This window comes from Peromyscus maniculatus, chromosome 18 (assembly GCF_049852395.1).
Source record: "Peromyscus maniculatus bairdii isolate BWxNUB_F1_BW_parent chromosome 18, HU_Pman_BW_mat_3.1, whole genome shotgun sequence".
Lineage (NCBI taxonomy): Eukaryota > Metazoa > Chordata > Mammalia > Rodentia > Cricetidae > Peromyscus > Peromyscus maniculatus.
In genome coordinates, this window is record NC_134869.1 from 18,542,028 (window position 1) to 18,564,941 (window position 22,914).

The 22,914-nt window shown below is 48.7% G+C and overlaps 1 protein-coding gene across 2 annotated transcripts in view; it reads right to left on the reverse strand.

Annotated features, from left to right (window-relative positions):
- The window catches only part of Elk3 (ETS transcription factor ELK3), a 64,763-nt gene extending 42,983 nt beyond the window's left edge, over positions 1-21,780 (reverse strand). The window contains exon 1 of one of the 2 annotated variants that reach the window (XM_076554628.1): positions 21,419-21,780. The gene's annotated coding sequence lies outside the window, so the exon portion shown is untranslated. The remainder of the gene's footprint in view (positions 1-21,418) is intronic. The other variant, XM_076554629.1, reaches the window with a different exon arrangement.
- Between the last annotated feature and the right edge of the window lie 1,134 nt (positions 21,781-22,914).

Here is a 22,914-nt window from a genome sequence, read left to right on the forward strand (position 1 = left end):
CTAAGTCCTGGGTCTGCTGCACAGCGGGGGCGGGGGGGGGGGGGGTGGCTAAGCCAGTAGCAATGGATTGCATATTTCCAGGTAGCTGGAAGATGGGGTTCGAGTCTCGCCGCACAGGGACGATGAACGTTTGATGTACTGAATGGACTAATGTTGCTGATTCAACCATCACACAGTACACAAGCATCAAAACACATCACACCTCATAAACACATGCCATTACCATGCCAATCAAATGATTAAAATGACAAAACAAAACGCTTATCAGATCTGAACAGCCTCCTTTGAAAAGGCAGGCAGACGGCCGGGCGGTGGTGGCGCACGCCTTTAATCCCAGCACTCGGGAGGCAGAGCCAGGTGGATCTCTGTGAGTTCGAGGCCAGCCTGGACTACCAAGTGAGCTCCAGGAAAGGCGCAAAGCTACACAGAGAAACCCTGTCTCGAAAAACCAAAAAAAAAAATAAAAATAAAAATAAATGAAAAGGCAGGCAGCCGACAGATTCACCGGCTCTTTACCGCACTGCCTGCCGACGGATTCACCGGCAGTGGTGACAACCTATCTCTCTTTACCACACTCCTTACTGTGGTTTTCCACACGGGTAAAGGGGCAAAGCGGTGCCTAAAAGGCTCAGGACAGGCAGTTCTCGAAGGATGATATGAAATTCAGAGGCAGAAGCCACCCCTCTCCCAGCCTATTCAAATGAACAGTTAGCTTCACACGTGGCAGATGATGTTTGTGGAAACCTGTCCACATCTCGCAAAACAAAACAAAACAAGACAAGACAGGGCCAGCGAGACAGCTCGGATAAAGGCACTTTACCCAACAGCCTGGCGTCCTGATTTCTCTCCTCGAGATCCACACAGTGGAAGGAGAGAACCCAGCTCCAACCAATTCCCACCAGACCTCCACACGCATGCCATGGCATGTGTTCCCAGACACACACACACAAGCGCATGTACACACACACAAACACACACACACACACAGCGCATGTACACACACACACACAGAGCACATGTACACACACACACAGCGCATGTACACACACACACAGCGCATGTACACACACAGAGCGCATGTACACACACACACACACACACAAGCGCATGTACACACACACACACACGTACACGCACGCGCGCGCAGCAAGAATAAATAAATGTAATAAAAGGAAAACAAAATTAATTGAAAGCTATGATTCTGTGTTCATCACTGTAGGTTCTTTTAAATACGATGTACATATGCTACACCCAACCAACAACATCACTCTCTAGCTCTTCCTCTCTCTCTTTTTAAGTATCTGTCTTGTGCCAAGGTGCTGTCTGGTTATTTGGAATACATCGGTAGACCAAAGGACTTGTGTCCTTACTGAGCTCACACACCCGTGGAAAGAGACAGGCTGTGAACAACAAAACACACGATGAATTAAATTCTGCAGTGTGCCGGAAGACAGGGGCCCCGGAAAATCACTATGGTGGGACCAGGGAGCGGGGGGTGGGGGTGGGGGGCAGGCTGGACTGGGGCGGGGGTGCGGGCTCCAGAGAAGAGCTTGCTGAGACGGTGACAGGGAAGAAATGTCTTGGTCATGGGATTTTCAAACAAGGATCAAATCGCAGTTGCACAACGGACACAGGCCAGAGACGATCTTCCACTCACTGACCGACAAGGGGAACTCGGGAGATGCTCTAATGATAACAAAAACCTGAAAAATGGGGCATTTACAGCGGGGAATACTGAAATGAATAAGCAAATGGGGACGAAAAGCGGGGGCTGGAGGGAAACAGTGAAGCGTTGTAGGCAGCACTGAGTGCCAGTGACAGGTTATTTTACGTCAGCTCTCTACAACAAACAAAGCCGTAAGTGAGCCTCCACAAAGTCTGAATCCCGCCAGCCAGAGGGGTCTTCTCCAGAACCTAGACACCGCGCGGCTTTATCGGAGCAGGGCTCCTTTCTACCCCTCCAAGATGCTAGTGAAGGAGTGCACATGCGCGTGCATGCGTGCCTGGAAAGCCCTCGGTGCGTGACAAGATTCTAGAGCATCTGCCCCACCTGCCTGTGAGACTTTGGGGATGTGACTTCACCTTTCTGTACATCTATATGCTCACAGGTGAAGTGGGGATGGTGACCATGGTGTTTATAATGGTGGTTATAATGGTGATGGCGGTGTTATAATGGAGGTGGTGGTGTTATAATGGTGATAGTGGTGTTATAATGGTGACAGTGGTATTATAATGTTGACGGTGGTGTTATAATGGTGATGGTGGTGTTATAATAGTGGTGGTGGTGGTTATAATGGTGATGATGGTGGTTATAATGGTGATGGCGGTGTTATAATGGAGGTGGTGGTGTTATAATGGTGATAGTGATGTTATAATGGTGATGGTGGTGTTATAATGGTGATAGTGGTGTTATAATGGTGATGGTGGTGTTATAATGGTAATAGTGGTGTTATAATGGTGGTGGTGGTGTTATAATGGTGGTGATGGTGGTTTTAATGGTGATGGCGGTGTTATAATGGTGACGGTGGTGTTATAATGGTGGTGGTGGTGTTATAATGGTGGTGGTGGTGTTATAATGGTAGTGGTGGTGGTTATAGTGGTGGTGTTATAATGGTGACGGTGGTGTTATAATGGTGATGGTGGTGTTATAATGGTGGTGGTGGTGTTATAATGGTGATGGTGGTGTTATAATGGTGGTGGTGGTGTTATAATGGTAGTGGTGGTGGTTATAGTGGTGGTGTTATAATGGTGGTGGTGGTGGTTTTAATGGTGATGGTGGTGTTATAATGGTGACGGCGGTGTTATAATGGTGACGGCGGTGTTATAATGGTGACGGCGGTGTTATAATGGTGATGGTGGTGTTATAATGGTGATGGCGGTGGTTATAATGGTGATGGTGGTGTTATAATGGTGATGGCGGTGTTATAATGGTGATGGTGGTGTTATAATGGTGATGGTGGCGGTGGTTATAATGGTGATGGTGGTGGTTTTAATGGTGATGGTGGTGTTATAATGGTGGTGGTGGTGTTATAATGGTGTTGGTGGTGGTGGTTATAATGGTGGTGATGGTGGTGGTTATAATGGTGATGGTGGTGTTATAATGGTGGTGATGGTGGTTTTAATGGTGACGGTGGTGTTATAATGGTGATGGCGGTGGTTATAATGGTGATGGTGGTGTTATAATGGTGATAGTGGTGTTATAATGGTGATGGTGGTGTTATAATGGTGACGGTGGTGTTATAATGGTAACAAGAGGGTAAAAACACCTGTCTTGCAGATTACTGTTAAATATTACAACATTACTAATAATAATAGGGACATAGTAAGTACTAAACACTAGTGGAAAGCTCTTCACAGTGAGGCCGTGACCTCAGATGGCCTCTGCCCGGCTCAAAGGCGTCATTCAGATCCTGTATGTACTTTGGTCTCTATCATTAGGCAATGGCTTCGATACAGTCACTGAAGTCCAGGTGAACGTCCGGCTACACCGTGCCCGTGGGCTGAAAAGGTGACTCAGGGTATAACTGTGTACACTGTTATCGTCCGGTGTCCTTGGAGGTAACACAGCACCAATCCTTTCCACTAGCCTAAGACCCTAACTCCTGAGGCCTCCAGGCTGGGCAGTTCAGCAGAGAGCCACCCGGCTGGTCAGGCTGGCCCTGGGAACACTTTTGCTCCCGTGGATCTTGTGTTCCGAAAGAAGGCCAGGGAGTTAAGTGGATGAGATGTGCGGAGGGGGGAAGGGGAAAGGGGGTTCTCTAAAACAACAACTCTCTGTCTGTGGGTGACGTACTCCATGGGGGTTCCCTAGGCCAGAGGGGGCACGGGGGTGGGGGTGTTTGTACACTCTGAGTATTCACTGCCTTGGTGTCCCAACACCAAGGTTGTTGTTGTTTTTATGTAAACACGACATGGTTTTTATTCTTCCTGGTCGACGCTCTTGCTTAAAAAAACTTAGGGCGGGATCACAAAGTGAAAGATGCTGCAGACAGAACAGGCTGACCACGTCTTGCTGTCGTCCCAAACACACCCAGGCGAGACTGACTGCTTGGGACATCTGTCTCCTCGCCACCCCACCCTCTCCCCCGCCCCTCCAAAGCTCAGGTCCGCCCGTCGGAGGGCGCGCTACTCCCCATCTGCCACAAGGTGGCGCCAGACGTCCTCCTGTGAACTGGCGGCCGGCGCCTCGCTCAAAGCCGGGTTTGGGCTGCCGCTCTTAGAAATCCCAAACCCCACTTGATTTGTTCTCGTTTGCTTTGTTTTGTTGGTTGGTTTGTTTCTGCTGCCTGATACCTGATTCTCCCAGCATGTCCGCTCTGCTGCTGCCGTGGACCAGAAGTGGCAGCCGGGAGGGTAAAGGGAGGATGCTCTTTGATTTCCTTTCTTGCCTTTTGCTTTGATTTGAGACAGGGTCTCACTCCGTAGCCCTGGCTGTCCTGGAACTCCCTAGGTAGACCAGGCTGGCCTCGAACTCACGAAGGTCCACCTGCTTCTGCCTCCCGAGGGTTGGGATTAAAGGTGTGTGCCGCCCGCCCTACCTACTGTTTTTGACTTCCTTACCTGTGGTAACTAAAGAAAAGAGCCAAGAAGACACAGACATGGGGAGCTAAAGAAAAGAAGGGACACTCCCGTGCGGAGGACTCTCAGAGGAGAGGCTGTCTTTTTGTTAAAATGTGTGTGGATCCAGAAAGGAGAAAGAACAGGGGCTCTTGCTGGCATTTCTCCTGGACGCAGCTCCTTGTCCACTAAGGAAGGGCTCAGGGCTGTCGCATCACCCCGGCCCGAGGGGACAGACAGAAACCACAAACCCACTGAAGTCAAGGAACAGGAAAACATCTGGGGTCTGCCTGAAGCCTGGACAGGCCACTTCAAGGTGTGAAGGAGTCACTTGGTAAGTCCGTGAACACACAACCCCTACAAACTCTGAAGTCTTTTTTTGTCTCAGGCCATGGTTCTCAACCTTCCTGATGGATGCTGCCACCCTCATGTGGTGGAGATCCCCAGCCAGACAACTGTTTCATTGCTACTTCATAACTGTAATTCCGCTGGTATTATGAATCGTATCTGTGCTTTCAGATGGCCTTTGGCGACCCCTGTGAAAGGGTCGGTTGACCCCCTAAAGGGTCACAACCCACAGGCTGAGAACTGCTGGTGGGTGAGTATTTTTTTCTGAGATGAGCCTAAGATTATTACAATTTTTTTGTTTGTTTGTTTTTGTTTTTCAAGACGGAGTTCCCCTGTGTAGTTTTGGTGCCTGGATCTCCCTCTGTAGCCCAGGCTGGCCTCATACTCACAGAGATCCGCCTGGCTCTGCCTCCCGAGTGCTGGGATTAAAGGTGTGCGCCACCACCGCCCAGCACAATTCATTTCCAAGAAACATTTTAGTCATTGCCGACCATCACAAATGAAAAATAAACACATGAAGCCAAGGGGTTCATGTTCCCCAAAGCTCTTCCCACGGGATAGCCAATGTCTGTGTTCTCCTTTTGTTCCATGAATAAGCTATAGATTGTGGATGTTTTTAAAAGGAACGGGAGAAAAGCACAGAGAGGCGAGTACTGTTCACCCGAGGAATTTATCCTCTAGACTATGCCCGGCAGTTTGCCGTGTTTTAAAAATGGTTCTCCCGTCTGAGGAGAGAATTTTCAGGAGAAATCACTGACAGCCGCTGTCCTAACAGGATTCCAATTCACTGTCTACACAAACTGCCCAACTCTTCTGGAACTCTGTCATCTGTGGGTAAATTAGAAGTGACTGGCCTGGCCTGCTGGTGGATCCCATACAAGGCTGTTTTCTTTGGAAACTAAATGGATGTCTACACCGTCTCCACTGTCCTTCTACTTCCTCCAACATCCGCAAATTCATCCACTTCCCACCCCACCCCGGCGGGGCACAGCCCAACCCTATCTTATCCCACGTTTTCAGACCTTTCTAGCCCGCCTCATACAGACCCTCTTTGATCTCTCATATGGCAACGCCCCAAAGCTTCTTCCTAAGGTTCATGTTGTTCTTTCTGGGCCTAGAGAAGAGGGGGGCCATCTACAGGATAAATAAATCTCTCGTGTCCCAGAAGCACACACCTTCCATGGACCTCAAAGATGCAATTTTCAGTTCTACCTGGGACAGCCCTGGAGCTCAGAATAATATCCTGCGTGCTAGCAGGCGGCAGCAAAGCTTATGTGCAGCCGCCAAAGCTGCCTTATAAGAAGCAAGGATTCTACAAACTGGCTAAATATTTTTAGCCAGTATTTTATTAGCATCCCCAGCATCCCCAGTGACTCCAACACACAACGAAAGACAAGCACCCACTAAACAGGTGTGTAATGATCCCAATTTTTTTTTATCCCATTTCCTTTGGGGCGGGGGCAAGTATTTGGCTTCATAGATGCTTAATAAAAGCTAAAGATCCCACAAACATTTAGTAATCACTCTCTTGGAAAAATAAGGCATTATTCACTTCGCCGGTGTCTTCTGTTCATCTGAACCCTACATGCACTATCCGGGGACCCAGCCACACCAACAGAGCATGCAAGGTATCTTCAACCTACAAACCTCCACCTTCCTTGCTTATTTGAAAACAACAGACCACAGTGTTGTGGAGCAGCTAGATCAAAGAAAGAAACCCAGATTTCGCAAGGGAGGCTGCAGTCACTGGTCTGTCTATGTCTACCTCTCTGGGTATCCATAGGTCCAGGGGACGGAATGAGAAACCATAGCACTATGGAGGAGGGAAAAAAAAATCTTTCCAGATAACCAGCTGGGCTCACAAAGCAGACCATGTCTTGAAAGAGGAGGAGGAGGAGGGCCGTAAAACACAGAGGTTCCGGCATGGTGGGTACAGCTGCCCCGCCCCCACCCCGTACCCCAGGGATGCAGAGCATGTTTTTCTTTCAGCAACAGCAGCAGGGCTGTTCCTTTCCAGACATTTTTGGATGAAAACCTGCACATTTACTTTCTGTGAGCTTGTTTTCATTGTCCAGGCTCTTTGCATGAGTCTTATTTCTGGCTCGAGGCACAGCCCCCACCCGAGGCTTCTCACGGCTTCCTCTTCTTCTGCAGGTTGCAGGCAGGAAACTGGAAAATGGGCCACAGGAAACCTGGCCTCCCACATCTGTCCCACTTTGTAACTGCAGCTCTGGTTTCATTCGGCCTATGTGTCCGCTCTATTTTAACCCTCCACGCGACGGCCAAACTGTTCTCCAAAAGAACGCTCATGTGCTTACGGCTAAGAACGCGCGCCTGTCGGACGTTTTGGCTTCTCTCAAGCAATGAATCCCCTGAATCCAATCGAATCTCCAGTGAAAATTCAAGACTACTCCAGTAAAACACAAGACACAACAGAAGTCGTTTTAGCTAAATAGATTTACAAGCTGCCTGATGCATTTGAACTTGCCAGGCTTTGGTGCGGAACAGGACAGGAAGCTGTAAATATACGCCTCCCTACAGGCAGCTCCACTATGAGGCTACTCAAAGTTACGTTTCCTCAGTATCACAGTCTGCTAGGTTGAACTCTATGAAATTATTGTGCTTACGGTCAAAAGCCGTTAAATAGCAACAATCTCATAAACTCCACCTAAAACATATAATCACACACCTAAAATAGATGGGAACACACACATCATCATCATCACAAACACAGGGAAGGGTCTTCCTTGTGCATTTGACCCACAGACCATTTTGAGAACTCCCTGAGGGGAAAATATTACATACATGTCTATGCATACAGATATAAACCTGTGTATGCTTGGACATAGCATGTCAGCAGGGTTGGGAGCCATCTAAAAGGGACCTACAAGTTCCAAATCAAGAGTCCTGGTCTGAGGAAACACTAGCTGCATTCTCCACCACTGCCAATACTAAGAACCATGGACTTCTCCAGAACAGATCTCAGGCCCAAACTTCCACCCTTAAAAGAGCCTTTCCTTCAGCTGTTAACCTTCGATGGCCATTTATGCACCAAGCCTTGTGTTAGTACACCGAGGACATGTTCACACTCTCCATCAGGCCTGCCCACCAGGAAGCCAAGACTTAGAAACACGAAGACAGATACACGTGGCCCCAGGAACCAGAAGAGCAGACAGACCCCCCAACCCAGGAATATCTGCTCCCAAGGACTGATCTCTAATCCCAATGCACACTGCCACGCCAGAGCGGTGGTTCTCAACCTGTGGGTCGCAACCCCTTTGGAGGTCAAACAGGGGTCACCTGAGACCATAGAAAAACACAGATATTTACATTACGATTCTTAACAGTTGCAACAAAAAGCTATGAGATGGCAACTAGAATAATTTTACAGCTGGGGGTCACCAGGTGAGGCACTGTGCTAAGGCGTCGCAGCGTTAGCAAGGCTGAGGACGGTTGCTCTGGAGAATTGTTTCCCATGCCTCTCTGCTGCTAAGACAATAGCCAGAGGGCACAGTGACATTCTCAGCAAGATAACCCGAGGTGCCCATCACTTCTGATCTCACCACTCTGTGACTCCAGGCACTCTGACTGGGCCGTGGGATGAAGGAATCCGAGCTGGGCATGGTGGTACCCGGAGACAGAGGCAGGTGGATCTCTGTGAGTTCGAGGCCAGCCTCGTCTACAGAGCAAGTTCTGGGATAGCCCAGGCTACATAGAGAGATCCTGTCTCAAAGCAATGAAAAAAAATAAAAATAAAAGGAATCTGAGCTATTCTGCCCCCATTTCTTTTAGCCAATTTCCTCGATGAACAGAGATAGAAATAGACAGGTGGATGGATGGATGGGGGAAGGACAGAGAGACAGACAGGAAAAAGACATCAGATGGACTTGCCAGGTTCACCCAATGGGATTGTTTAATGGGGGAATTGAACCTCAGAGTCACATTGGGCAAAGAACCATCGACAAGTGGGCCTAACTCTCCACTCACTTTTTAAAATTTTAAGTCAAAATCTGGGTAAGTGGAAGAATGATGCTGAATTCATCGTGGAGCCTAAGATGACATTGACTGAAATTGTAATCCACCTGCCTCAGCCTCCTGAGTAGCTGGGATTTCAGGCCTGTGCCACCAGGCCAGGCCGAAGGTCGGTGACAAATGACAGAACAGGCCAGGAGCCCCTGTGAACTCCAGAACTTGGTTGCTCTTCAGAGGTGGAGGGGCCGGTCCTTTTATTGGACGTGTGGACACCAGGACTCTGAAACCTGAGGACGGAAGGAGGGGAAGCCTAACCCCAAACATGGGCACTTCGTGGCACTCAGAAACGAGTCGTGAGACTTGCTCCTAAGGTGGAGAGGGACAGCCTGGGGGTCCCGACCTGTGTGTGGGAGCCCTTGGAAGGGACCTGGCACCCAGAGCAGCCTCAGTGACTTCCCATCAGGCAGAGCGGGCAGTTCAACTTATTAAAACCTTGCCAACTGTCCTTAGATTTGGGTTCCAGTGTAGAGCAGTGGACACGCCTCCCCAACACTCTTTATCTGTGTGTTTTAGAGGCCTTGGCTGGAATAGCAAATCTTCTCCCCAAATTTCTGGCGTATAACGTTAATAAATTCAGTCTTGTGCATTGGGGGTGAGGGAAGGACATTGGGAGTTGGGCTATGAAAAAACAAAAACAAAAAACCCTGGTGCCTACCAAGCTTTTGAGTTTATAGGTTCTGAGATAGAGACACTGGTAGCTCCCCTTCAGGCTCCCCATCTATGAGAAGGCAAAGGTCACTCTTGACAGGACCATGGGCAAAACAAAAGATTTTTTTTAAAAGATTGAAAGTATTTTGCAAATAAAAAGTATATAATCCAGGTTGGGTACACAGTGAAATGCCAGAGCAGTCCCAGTGCGCTTGAGACCATGGGTTAAGGCCCCCCAAGCACCACAAACAGGAACAACAAAATAACAAAGTGACAATGCACGCAGGGTCCTTCCAGTAAGAGGTGACTCCAATATTCAGCTGTCACCTTAAGGAAGAGGCCTTCTTAGGTCTGTGTTTGTGTTACCATCAGGAAGGGTTTATTCACTTAGAGACCTGAAGATGGCTTAAAAAAAAAAAAAAAAAATCAAAATCAAGGCAATCTTCCACGCCACTTCCGGGAGACGGAAAACTGGAATCCTTCAGATAAACTTGAAAGCTTTAGGGTGCTAACGGGGCGGCTGGGAGAGGCAAAAACACAAGCCCGTGCGGTGAGAACACACTTCTGCACGCCACAGAATGATGGTGGGTTTTCCATATCCCGAAACCGAGGCGCTTCCTGCCAGAGCATCCTCCGGCTCTCCCATTGTGTTGAAACTGCAAAACCTTTCTAAATCAGGACTTCCTCCTATTATGCTGCAGAGGCGTCTTTCTGGGAAGGGGGAAACTCCTGCGGCAAAAGGTAGGAATTCCTGTAGCACCACCCAGTGGAAACATGGGGTGGGGTGGGGGGCGGGGGGCGAACTGAAACACTGAGTAAAAGTCATGTCAGCTCCTCCAGCTCAAAGTCCCAGCACTGTTCCTTCGCCGTCGATGGCACCCTGTAATAGGTCCTGTGCACAGGGGCTGAGCGGGGTCAGGAAGCATGGTGAAAGCCTAGGAAGGAAGGGGTCCCAGGTGGGGTTAGGTGTGAGCTGCCTCGCAATCCCTTCCTCTCCAAAGGACCCCGGGGAGGATTCTGGAGATGGGAAGTCTGCATCCTAGACGGATACAAGGATGGTCAGGCGTTTCCTGGCAAAGCGGTACCCAGCCATCCGGGTACCTTCCTCTTCTCCTGGCGAGCTGCACCTGGTCTGGCCACCTCTGACATCACATTGAGAGATTCTCGGAGACAGTTACAGGTCCTCTCCTTTCTCCCCGGTCCTGTCTCCGTAAGAACATGACTACCCCTTTCCTTCCAAGATCACTGTGAGTGTCACAGACAACAGACAGGTTGTTTATCTCCGTGTCATTAACTGTCATCACCAAAACACAGCTTTCCATCGGGACCTGCTTCCCAAATGTGTGGTGCGTTCGACTAGTTTTCTAGGGAACCAGAATGAGCAACAGGAATCCTGGACCACATCCTTCCTTCCAGTCTCCTTCCCAGAAGCCCTGGCGAAGGAGAATGGCCATGCCTACCATGGATGCTGCTATTCCTAAGAAGACGGTTGCAGAATGCACAGGGCGTGGCTTCAAAACTGAAGTCTTCTCCAGTGTCTTACACCTAAAACCTTTCCAAAAATTCACCACCAAAACACACTGCACAAGTACACAGTGTTCTGTTGCCAATGGACCATTCACTCACGTCTCATGAATGATGCTGCATAAAGGTCATCAAAAGCGTCTCACGAAAAAGATGGTACCCGTCTCAAACGTGGACCCTCATCCCAAAGCAGCTTCACCTCCTTGAACTCCTACTCGGGAATCTGCCGTTCACGGAGGTGGCTCTTTCTGAAATGCCACATACAACGTGATGTTGTTTCTTTTTTCTCAGCATGAATGTATTAGCTATAATAATAGCCAGTACTGGATTTAGATGATATTTCTCCCTGCCTCAAGAAGAACATTACCCCTTTGGAAAGTGAAATAGTCTAATCTAGTAGTGAATTTATAATCTTCTACAATAGCATCCGCCTTCTGGAATGAGGACAGACGGGCCAGTGAGCTCCAGGGATTGGCCCCTTTCTGCCTCCCCTGCACAGGGATCACAAGCAAGGGCTACCACATGGGTGGGACCTAGGGATCCAATCAGCACTGTAAGGGTAATAGGGAACTATTAAGCCATTCCCCAGGGCAGCTTCTGATCTTTTAAGGACAAAATCCCAGGTCTAATACTGTTTTTGTTGTTGCTACTGCTGCTGGCATTTTGAGACAGGGTCTCGTGGAGCCCAGGCTGGCCTTGAACTAACTACGTAGCCAAGTATGGCTCCGAACTTCTGATTCTCCTGCCTTCGTTTTCGGAGTGCTGGGATTACCGAGCTACTTGACCACACCTAGTGAAGGCCGTGCCTGGGATGGCACCCAGGGTCCCAACTGGCCTGTAACCCAACCTTCAACCTTCTTAGAACCACAGAACTCTTACATCATCCCATTTGATTCAGGCATCTTGGCGATTAAAATGACTCACTTTAAAAGACAATTTCAATATCATGTACATTAGTCTATTTACCCACATAGCATACATTCAGAGTCAAGAATAGTAAAGTGATGGATTAAGGGGATTCACCCAAACCCAGGGATACCAAGTGGCTGGCTGACCACACTGCTTTTGCCTCAGCCATCAAAGATGAAGTGAGTCTGCCCAAGGCCATCTCTACAGACACTGGGTATGCAGTCCAGGTGTGACCACGTGCTTCTGCCTAGAAGCATTTGGAGGTACAGTTCTAAAATACTTTTTTCTTTTAAAGAGACAGGAGGAGGGAGGAGAGGTAGGGGAAGAGACAGATAGAGACAGAGAGAACCTAATGCCCTCTGGTCTAAATGGCCTCTGAGGGTGAAGCTTGGAGAACAGAGATGGACAAAGGCAGGAATAACTTCGTTACCAATGCTCCTGAATCCTGGACTCCCAAGAGTTCGAGTCCAGGATCACACAAGGAAACTAAGGCAGCGAATCTGCTACTTAACCTTTCAGACAGCACTAGCTACCTGGGTGCCTCCTTTATATGTCCATAATGGGACTGGCTGGCATTATGGGGGATCTAAGCTTTCTCTTTCCTGAAAATTATAGCGTAAACCCAGGCTCTCGCCTGACTTCCTACATTGAAACAATGATTCTTCCGGGTAGAGAGGCGCAGTAAACAACATTCCTTGGGCACCTCCCTAGGTACAGAAGGAGGGCTCAAACCACACACAGGCAGCCTTGCTCCCTACATAGGAGGAAGAGCTGTTTGGGTCACTTTTGAGGTCACATCCTGCCAGGTTCTCTTAGACCCAGCAGCCACTGCTACCTAAGCAAGCACATACGTACACTCCCCTTTCCACACCAATCTCTTTCATTTTTTTAAAAAATAATCCTAATAAGTAGAGTTTGTATTTCTGCCTCCAAAGGCAAATCTAACAAATTCCAATAAGGGGACAGTGTGGGGACACTGCAGTCCAGATTCAATGAAGCCTTCCAGCGAGACGTTCTTAACTTCGAGTGTTAGTCATCCAACATCAACACCCCCTCTTCTTGCTTACAGTATTCCTTAGGTGAGCACTGTGAGTGTATGTGACATCATTTTGAGGATGACAGGCTATGGGCGTGAGCAGACTCCCAGTTAATTCCTAGACATGCTGGGTTACTGGCCCTGGGGTAAATCTTGAGGCTTGTTTTGGTTACTCTTTTCTGACTAAGATCATGGCGGCAGGGCTGTGGGGTGTGTGTGTGTGTGCCTGTTTGATCATATATTCTGGTTAACACAGACTTGACCCCAGCAAAGGGCTCCTTCGAAAAACCAAGGGGAAACTAGTTAGTATAACTAGTCCTCCTCGGTCAAAAAATGAGCTGGTCTTTAACCCATCTTTTCTATTATTTTAAACTCCGGCAGAAACATCGTTGATTTCAAAAGGTGATGGACACTTCATGTGCAGCTGTTCTAGGTAAAGAACGGCATTCATCCGAACATGGCAGGACTCAAAACGGATGATCAGGGCAGCTGTGAGACTCTTGTCCTGAAATCTTCCATAAAGGAGTAGGGTGTCTTTAAAATTGATGGGCTCTGGCAGGAAAGCACTTTCTAGGAAAGTCCTCCGAGCTGTGGCCGGCCATTCTCGGTCGACCACTGATCCTAAAATCAGAGGCAAGTTTGTCTCAATAGTAACAAACTAACGCGGTTTCTGAACATCCACCTTCCTGGGAAGTTTAAATAAAACTATGGCTAATGGCATAGGCACTCTTCTCGGCTGGGTTTATGATTTATCCAGGAGACCTGCCTGTTAGCCATTCAAGCAGGACACTTTCTAGAGAAGGGCTGGGTTTATGCACAACAAGGCCGTTTATCAAGCCCAGGCTACATTGATAAGGCTTCTTGGCTTTGTTTTGGCTTTAATTCACCAAGTGCCAGGTGTTGCACACAGTGCTGGGTGGACATAAGGACGAGAAAAACAGATGTGGGCCCAAAGCGAGCGCCCAGCCGGATGGGCATCACAGATGTGGGACACATCAGGCTGCACACACTTGCGAGCATCCCTCACTCTCTGAAGCTACCCGGTTCAAGGATCTAGACAACAACATATTATCACATACCCTTGGTTTTGGAGTTTTGGAGTAAGGGGTATTAATAGGTATTAATTAGGAATAACAGCCAGTCTCCAGATATACATGCCTGTAACTGTCTAGCTCCTGGGTTCAGAGAGCAAGAATCTGGGTAATGAGGAAACCTGGGAATAAAGCCTCTCCTGAGGGCTAGGGTCCCAAGGGAAGGCTGAGGGCCAGCACAGGCTTTGCCAGGGAGGGGATAGGTGAACCGAGAGAGAGATATAAGGAAAGCCGAAGAGGACCAGTTGACGGGGGAGAGGAGGGAGGGAGGGAGGGAGGAAGGGAAGGGGGTGGAGAAGGGGTGTGAGCATGGTACAGTGATGTACATACATGAGGATGCATGACATGATGACATCTACTACCTTGTATGCCAAAAACAAAACAAAACAAAACAAAACAAAAACAGGAAAACTACTAAGTTCATTCAAAAATAAAAATAAAAATAAATAAAGGATGACTAGATTGCAAGCCTCTGAAAAGTGGATTCCCAGCAAAGTGCAGGGGGACCAGTAAGCACTGGAGGAACAGAAGAAAGGACCACATGTTGATGAGGCTGGCCGCATCCACAGTGTGCAGCTGCAGTTAGAGATCTGCATCTTCACCCTGAGCTGCATCCTTCCAGAGAGGACTGTAGCTCCTGGTGCTGCCAGGGTCTGGGGACAGGGGAGGATAAAGAAGGTGGGTGCCCTTCTGAGCCGCAGAGGTGATGGAGCACACCATTATGCTCACACAAAAGAGGGAGGGCTGAGCCCCGAGACAAGGACCTTCTCTGGGACAACTCAGACTCCAAGCCCAGCCCAGCTCAGTCGCTGTGCTCCACAGTATGAGAGGGCAGAAGGTCATTGGAAATGAGCATTCAGCTCTGTCCCAAAACTCAGGGAGAATGGAAGGAAGCCGGGTGGGTGGCACTGTCCTTCTTGGGGTCCTCCTTATTCAATAAAGGGTCAAGTGAAGTCAACGGGAAACTTAAATTGCTACGTTTGGCCCTAAGGTAGCAGCAAAAATTCATATCACATGTTCACAAGGTCAAGTATGTCCTCCAAGAACACCGCTATAGGACTTGGGACTTGACATTCCCAAGCCCCTCCATTTCAGTCATATTTCCAGCCAGGGGAACTGAGGCACAGAATGATTAAGTAATATCCCCTCAGCCCAGTTAGTTTTAAAGCAATACTTTCATTTTTTCCTACAACACTGGTTAAATAATTTTTACATCAAATAAACTAGAAGAGGTTCTTCCCTGTATGATGAGGAAATCCACATATCCTACTGATTCATGTTTAGCCATACAATTAAGTAAAAGGATTGCAGTATTTTATCAAGGAATTTGGGGATTTAAAAATCTGCTTGGTAGAATCATGAAACTATCCCCATTGGAATGAAAAAAAAAATACTCAGGGAATACTTTGAAGTGATGGAAATAAAAATATTACATATGAATGCATGTAAACCAATGCCGCCTTTTGTTTGCTTGTTTGCTTACTTGTTTGAGACAGGGTCTCACTTTGTAGTCCAGGCTGGCCTCAGGCTCATAGAAATCAGCCTGCCTCGACTGTCCAAATGCTGGTGTCAGAGGTATACACACCAAAGCAGCAACACCTATTCCCTTTTTGTTAAGGTAAAAAAATAACATGTCAGGGTCTTAACGGGTTTTTTGTTTGTTTGTTTGTTTGTTTGTTTGTTTGTCTTGGTTTGCTTTTCCTATTGCTGAGGGCCCTAACCTAACTAGTCTTTAGAAAACACATCCAGATATTTGTGTTTTATATCTACTCCATGATTCCTATCAGATTCACAGCTAAATGAGAATGCCTTAGCTCCTATGGCTTGAGAAATACTTAAAAATACTAAAAGCCTTTGAGTCCCTTTGAGTGTGTAAGTCAATTCATTTTAGTTTGATTCAAATTTGAATGTTATTACAACCAATCACCTTGATTACTTTAAAAATATGCAACTAGAATTCTCAGCTAAGTTATAAATGAATTCTATTTAACTAGAAGTTAATAGTTCGGTAATTCTTCCCAGGAAATGTACATCACTACATGTCAGCAAAGTTGCTCGAGTTCATTCCGAGTGAGAATTCAGCCCAAATCACATTTGTCTGAAGTGCCCATTGCAAAGTTTATTCTCAAACTGCTGACATTGGTGCGGATTTCCAGGAATGAGTACAAGGCTATTTTAATTCTGATTGTGGAAGAGAATCACAGAGAGTTAAATATTTGAAGAGCACTTACTTAAAAGACAGAATGAGCTACCACCTTTGGAGGCCTTCAGGATTTGTTAACAGAACGCTAACCACACAAACACAGGGGTAATTTAATTTGCTGGCGCTGCGCTCTACATGGCAAAAAGGGAGTCACCATGGTGCCACTGCCATGGTTTCGACCAAAAAGCTGACTTCAGTTCAAACTGGCCATTGGCAATGGTAATATTGAGTTTTTTTCTAAAAATAATAATAATAATAATAATAATAATAATAATAATAATAATAATAAATTTAAAACACCAAAGTTTGGAAAGTATGGCTACAGCAATAAATAAGCGTTTGTCTACGCGGACCGGAACTCCTCCCCTCCACATCTGGATCATCCCAAGGTGTATTTTTCAGCGTGACTTCCATTCTCTCCCTTCGTCTAGCATTCTGTTCTGGTGAGTAGTGCCCTCCCTTCCTGTTACCACAGCCCGATACTCTACTGCAAACCATGACTCACACTTAAGTCATAGAGAAACTCATCAAAATCCCAAATTTCACAGCACACAGGAACCCAATCTTTCAAGAGGGCAGCATTCTGAAAACATTCCAGAAGACAGAACACAAGACCAGTTCATTAGAAATCGTGTCAACCCATCCCCAAGAAACACAAGCTCAATGTTTGGCAACTTGAGTCTCGGTACCCATTATTAAAATGCACCATGTGGGATGCCATGCGAAAATCAGCTATTTTTAAAAATACGACATGACTCCAAATAAAACCTTGCAAGCACACATGTTCCTGTGCGTCTGTATACACAGCACACATTTTAAAAGACTACAAAAATATACAACGACATGTTAGCAGCAGGATTTTTGGAGATGTTTATTGTTGTCCTTGTGGCTTTCTATGTTTTCCTAGGGTAATTTGTGATATGCTTCACAACCAAGAAAAACAGAAAAAGTAACTTTTAGAAGATGCCTTTTGACTGGTGTGGTTCCAACCTGCTCTAAATCACCCTCCAACAACCAAGAGGAGCTAAGGCGTCTACTACACAGAAAATGTCTGCCCGGAACATACAAGGCTATTTGATGAATGTGAGGGACGTCATGCCACTCACAAACACTAGTGAATAAAAGTAGGCTGAGGAAAGGGTCACCAGGGTAAAATCAAAACAAAGGGAGATCCCTTTGCTTTTTATGCATGATGAGGAGCCTGAGGCCTGGGAAGGAAAGAAGACCATGTCTTTGCCTGCACAGGAAAGGAAAGAGGACTATGTCTTTGCCTACTCACGACAAAGACCTAAAGACCTACTGGTAAGGTGTAACTCCAGGGAGTCCCATCCATGGGGAATCTTTTAATTAAGTGCCCTGAGCTTGTCACAGGTTACGTTTTGTAACATCTGACAATGCCATCTATATGCATATAATTTAGTGGCACAGGACACACAAAATCCAGTATCTGATCACTGAGAAGGAATATTTTAATTTATACACACTGCCTGGAAGTCCTCTAAAAGCAATTTCAGGAAGAGATTTAGGTTCCACAAAGTTATGACAAACATAAATTTTAATGTATGACCTCAGAGCTGCATTTACTGTTTATTTGCAGTTTTTTTTTTTAATTAATTGCTTTCTTACAGAAGACAAAAGGCAAGGCTTTTAATAATTGCTTAGGTAACTTCAAAATTCAACTGGGAGCTGATAAAAAAAAAAAATCCTGCTCTCCCCCATCCAAATACTGCCCTTCCCGTCTGAAAGGCTTCGGTACTGGTTGTGTGACGAGTCAGAGCTGAGAGAGGTTCAAAAATTCAGCTCACAAAAGTCACGGCATCACAATGTCAGTATCTGTCATTCTGTGGCACCAAAAAAAAAAAAAAAAAAAAAAGACAGACAGGAGTGGGGAGAGACAGACAGAGACAGAAACAGACATAAAGAGTATGCTGCCCTCAGGAAAAGGGTAACTGAAGCCTTCTGATGCCCATTTGTTGAATGAATGCCCATGGGAGCTTTTTATCATCGTCATCATTAAGGTGAATGAGAATGGGTTCCTCCGTGTAAGCACGACTAACACTTGGGGCTGGCGGATTATTTATGGGGAGGTGTCCCAGGCATTGTTGGATGAGTAGCAGCACCCCTGGCATCGGCCGGTGGATGCCAGTGGTACCCTCGTAGGTGTTCTTTACAGGAAGCAAAAATCAGCCCTGAAGAAAAACCACAGAAGCAGATCTCAAGCATCTTCAACAACTTGGATGGACTCTCTGACACCGTCCTTCTTCGGATCAAAACAGTGGTTCTCAAGCAGCGGGTCGCAACCCCCTGGGGGTTGGGGGTCACATATCAGATATTTTCATAAGAGTAGCAAAATTACAGTTATGAAATAGCAATGGAAATAATTTTATGGTGTGTGTGTGTGGGGGGGATCACCACAACACGAGGAACCGTATCAACGTGTCGCAGCGTTAGGAAGGTTGAGAACCACTGGATTAGAGGTTCACGACCTGGACCTCAGGGAACTCTCCTGGAGGACAGGACGATGCATGTGAGCACTCGGAAGGCTTCCCCATCAGTTAAGAGTTCAGCACCAACAGTTTACTGACCACCCACTCAGCACAAAGAAGGGTGCAGGAGAAATCTTGAACTTGGGCCCACTCACTCAGATAGGGTGGGCGGGCTGGGTTGTTTTGGGGGTATATTTGCCACTGAGGAAGTCTGAAGAGGCAGCAAATCCTTGTCAAGAAAGGGTCCTGTGCTTCTAATGGGGGGCTCCCTAAAAGTCTTTGTCCTTTTTAGTAACTCTACACATTTCTAGTCAACATTTAAAGACTTAAGAAAGAAAAAAAATAAAAAAGCCAGAAGGCCTGAGCTATATTTGGCAATGAAAGGCCATCACTTTTCATGCTCTGGGGGTTTTGCAAGCAGAGTCATTACTGGAAGCTCTTAGGACACTTATGTCCGACAGTCTCCTTAACTGTCTGACCTGGACGCCCTCCTCACACAATCTCTAATTTTATAATCCTCATAAATTCAAACCCATAACTGACCTTCTCCAAATAAATGCATGACACAGAAAGGGAGAAAAGGAGAGAGACCAGAGAATATTTTGTTGGGCAGTAAGGCTCAGAAATCGATTTAGGCTCTTTAATAGATGCCCGGAATACGCTGGGTTTCCCAGCGACCCCCCCCCCCTCCGCCCCCACCCCCCAACAAAGCCGAGGCACAGATGGGAGAGGATGGGCAGACGTGTGTGTAAAAGAGTTGATTGGACAACAGAGAACAAAACACACACACACACACACACACACACACACACGCACACGCACACACACACACACAAGCATGCACGCATGCACGCACGCACAGAGAAAAGCATGTTCGCCTGAGCACCAAAATGGCCAAAGAGACTTCCAAGTTTTTTGAGACTGCCCTGGAAAGACTGGCGGGGTGGAGGAGGCACCTCTCAGTCAATAAGGCGGCGACTCGCCTGGCTCTCCGCAGGCTGACAGTGGCTTTGCACAAAACCCCTCCTGTGCGGAGCAGCGGAAACTCCCAATGAGATTAGTCGGTGTGTGTGTGTGTGTGTGTGTGTGTGTGTGTGTGTGTGTGTGCGTACAGACATTACTTAGCAATGACTAAAGGGACTCTCTCTTCCTGCGGCAGCCAGTGGAAAATTCAAGGATTTTTTTTTTTCCCCTGCAGCAGCAGAATCCCTTTAACCCTCTCCCCAGCCAACTCCAAAAACAACTCGGCCTCCCCCCCACCCCCAACTGTCCCCACCTCGGGCAGAGCGCTGGAGGGAGTTAAAGGCCAGCAAGGGGCTTTCAAAGAGGGGAGGAAGGGAAGGACGGAGGGAGGGAGGGAGGGAGGGAGGGAGGGAGGGAGGGGGCCGGCGGGGAAGGGGCGGGGGGGGGGGGGACCCTCTCGAACACTACAAAGGAAACTGTAAAAGGGCACAAAATACATAAACCTGAGAAGCAGCAAACCACAGTTTCTTTGTGAGCTCCTCAGTGAGTCATTTTCAAGATGCTGTCTGCAGCCAGTTTCCAAGCGGAAGCGCACGGCAATTAGTCTTGCCGTTTCCAGACAAGCCAGAAACTCTCCCGACACTCGTTTTTTTTTTCCTTCTAAAAAGCCCCTTTTGCAGTTTCTGAAATAGCCTTTCTGGCTTCCACCCCCACCCGCCGCGTAACTGCAGCTTATCCTCGGCAATGATTCGGTTCAGAAAACGTAACAAAACAGAGACCTTTTAATTTTTTTTTTTTAGCTCCAGCCCCCAAATTAATCCCCGCTTCTCCCCCCCCCAAAAAAAAATAAAATAAAAAGTTTCAGTAACAATTCAGGCCAGCAGGCAGTTGTTGGCAGTTAAAGAAGTGAGAACTTCAGGAGCATCCCTTGCCCGGCCCATCTCCCAAGTCCGAATCCGGACCAGCAGACTCGGCCGGCTTTTAAAAGGTCCCTTGGACTGGGCGTGCGCCTGGGGCGGTGACCTGGGCGGGGGTCACCTGCCCAGCGAAGAGTGGACACGCAGCCCCGGGCCCCACATCTCCACGGCCCACGTCCTCCACCCGCTTCTCCATCCCTGTGCCCTCCCTGGATCTGAGCACCCGCGCCTTGGTGCCCATCCTGAAGGGAATCCCGACCGCAGCCCCAGCTGGAGGTCAGCGGCGGCGACCCAGCCTCCAGCCACGCAGCCGGCTCCGGCCACCAGTCTCCATCCCAGGGCCCCGGAGCCTCGCTCGCCAGCCTGCAGGGGTGTGGGAGCTTGCACGCCCCGGGTCCCCTTCCACTAGCTTCGCAGCGCAGCCCCCAGGCCGGCGGCACACGAGCTCCCGCGGTGGTGGCGGTGGCGGTGGCGGTGGTGGTGGCGGTGACGGCGCGCAGCATCCTCCCCCGCGGGGACGCACCCCCATCCTCCCCCACCACAATCCACAACCCACACCCCACAGCGCCCACCGCCCCACCCCCACCAGCCCAAGAAAAGAACGAAGGGGGGGAAAAAAGAAAAAAGAAAAAGAAAAAGAAAAAACTACCCCGAAGAGAACTTTGCAAGCGCCGGAGCAACAGGCAAACAGTCCTGCAACCTACCCAGATGTGGGGGAGCGTTTGGGAGTCTTCTTGGGGAGGTTTCTAGGAGGACCCGGGCGAAAGCCCCCGACTTTCCATGCTGACAGGCGTCTGCAGACGGTCTGTTGCTCTTGTAATGAGATCCTGATTTTTCCCCCTTTTTTTCTTTCTCTCGCTCCTCTTTTTTTTTTTTTTTTTTTTTCCTCCGCTGTGTGTGTGAGAGCAGGAAGTTGGAGCAGTCAGGCCGAGCCTGCTCACTTCCTTTACTGCATTATTCCCCAGGCGGTGTGCAGTCTGTGTAAACAGGCTTTTCCGCCCCGCGCCGCGCGCCCGGGGCCGCGGCTGTGCGCCGGGGCTGCTCGCCCAGACCCGCGCATACCCCCGGCGCCGGGCCCCGCGCCCGCCCGCACGCCCCGCGCGCCCCCGCGCCGCGCCCGCCCCGCTTCCTGCTCGGCCACCCCAGGGGAGGAGCCTGGGGACCCGCCGGCAAGGCCGCCGCCCCTCCACACGGCGGGCTCCGTCCGCTCCCGTGCACCCGGCGGCTCCCTGAGCTGGGCATCACCCTGGCTGGGGTCGTGCCCTGCAAAGCTGGCCTGAAAGGAAGCTGGGCGCGATGATCTCTGTCCGTAGGCATGGGAGGAATCGCGAGTGGGGTTCGGGGCTTGGATGCTCTGGGCACTGGGCTGCTTTTATTGCAGACCAGGCGAGGTTAGGGTAAAAGATGTAGTAGGGTGTACACAAAAGGAGATGATGGGCGCTTCCTAGAGTTGCAGTCGGATAGAGTTACTATCAGGGACTTAACAGTAACAATATAATTAATAATAATAGTCATCATTTTAAGCCAACTTTTAGCATTAGGGTCCTCTTTGGGGGGAAACTTTTTTTTAAGAGCTACAAACTAGAAGCCAGGTTTCTTAAGGAGACCGGTAGGGCTGGAGAGATGGCTCAGCCCTTCAAGGCGAGGCTCACAATCCGAAACAGAAGAAAGAAGACTGTAAAGCGACTTAACAGACACCACCTTCTCGTGCCTACTTGGGAGCTCCAGGTGGCTTGAGACTCCGGAAGGGGCACCCTGTGGTCTCAAGCCTGGACTCCCCGCCCCTGAGAGCCCCGGCCAGGATCTGATTGGAGAGTTGGACATTGCTCTGAGGCTGCGGGGGGCGGGGGGCGGGGGCGGGGGGGGAATGGGTCTCTAATTAACAAACCCTTCAACACAGTTCCCCCACCCCAGCCTCCTCCTTCAAACTCACAGCCTTCCAGAACCTTCCAGCCCCAGGCCCTCACTCTTTAGGGCTTCAGATCAGTGGTTTTCAAACCTGAACATTCAGCACCGGGGGAGGGGGGGGGTATTAGGGTCGGAACAGTGACTTGTTAAAACCCTAACTGCCCGGCCTTACCCCGCCTGTCCCCTGCCCCCCTGTGTCTGGTGTGATTGTCAGAGCAGGACAACAGAATCCCGGTGGGTTGGGGTTGGGGGTGCTTTGAAAACTAGCCACAGCATACTCAAAGCAGACCAA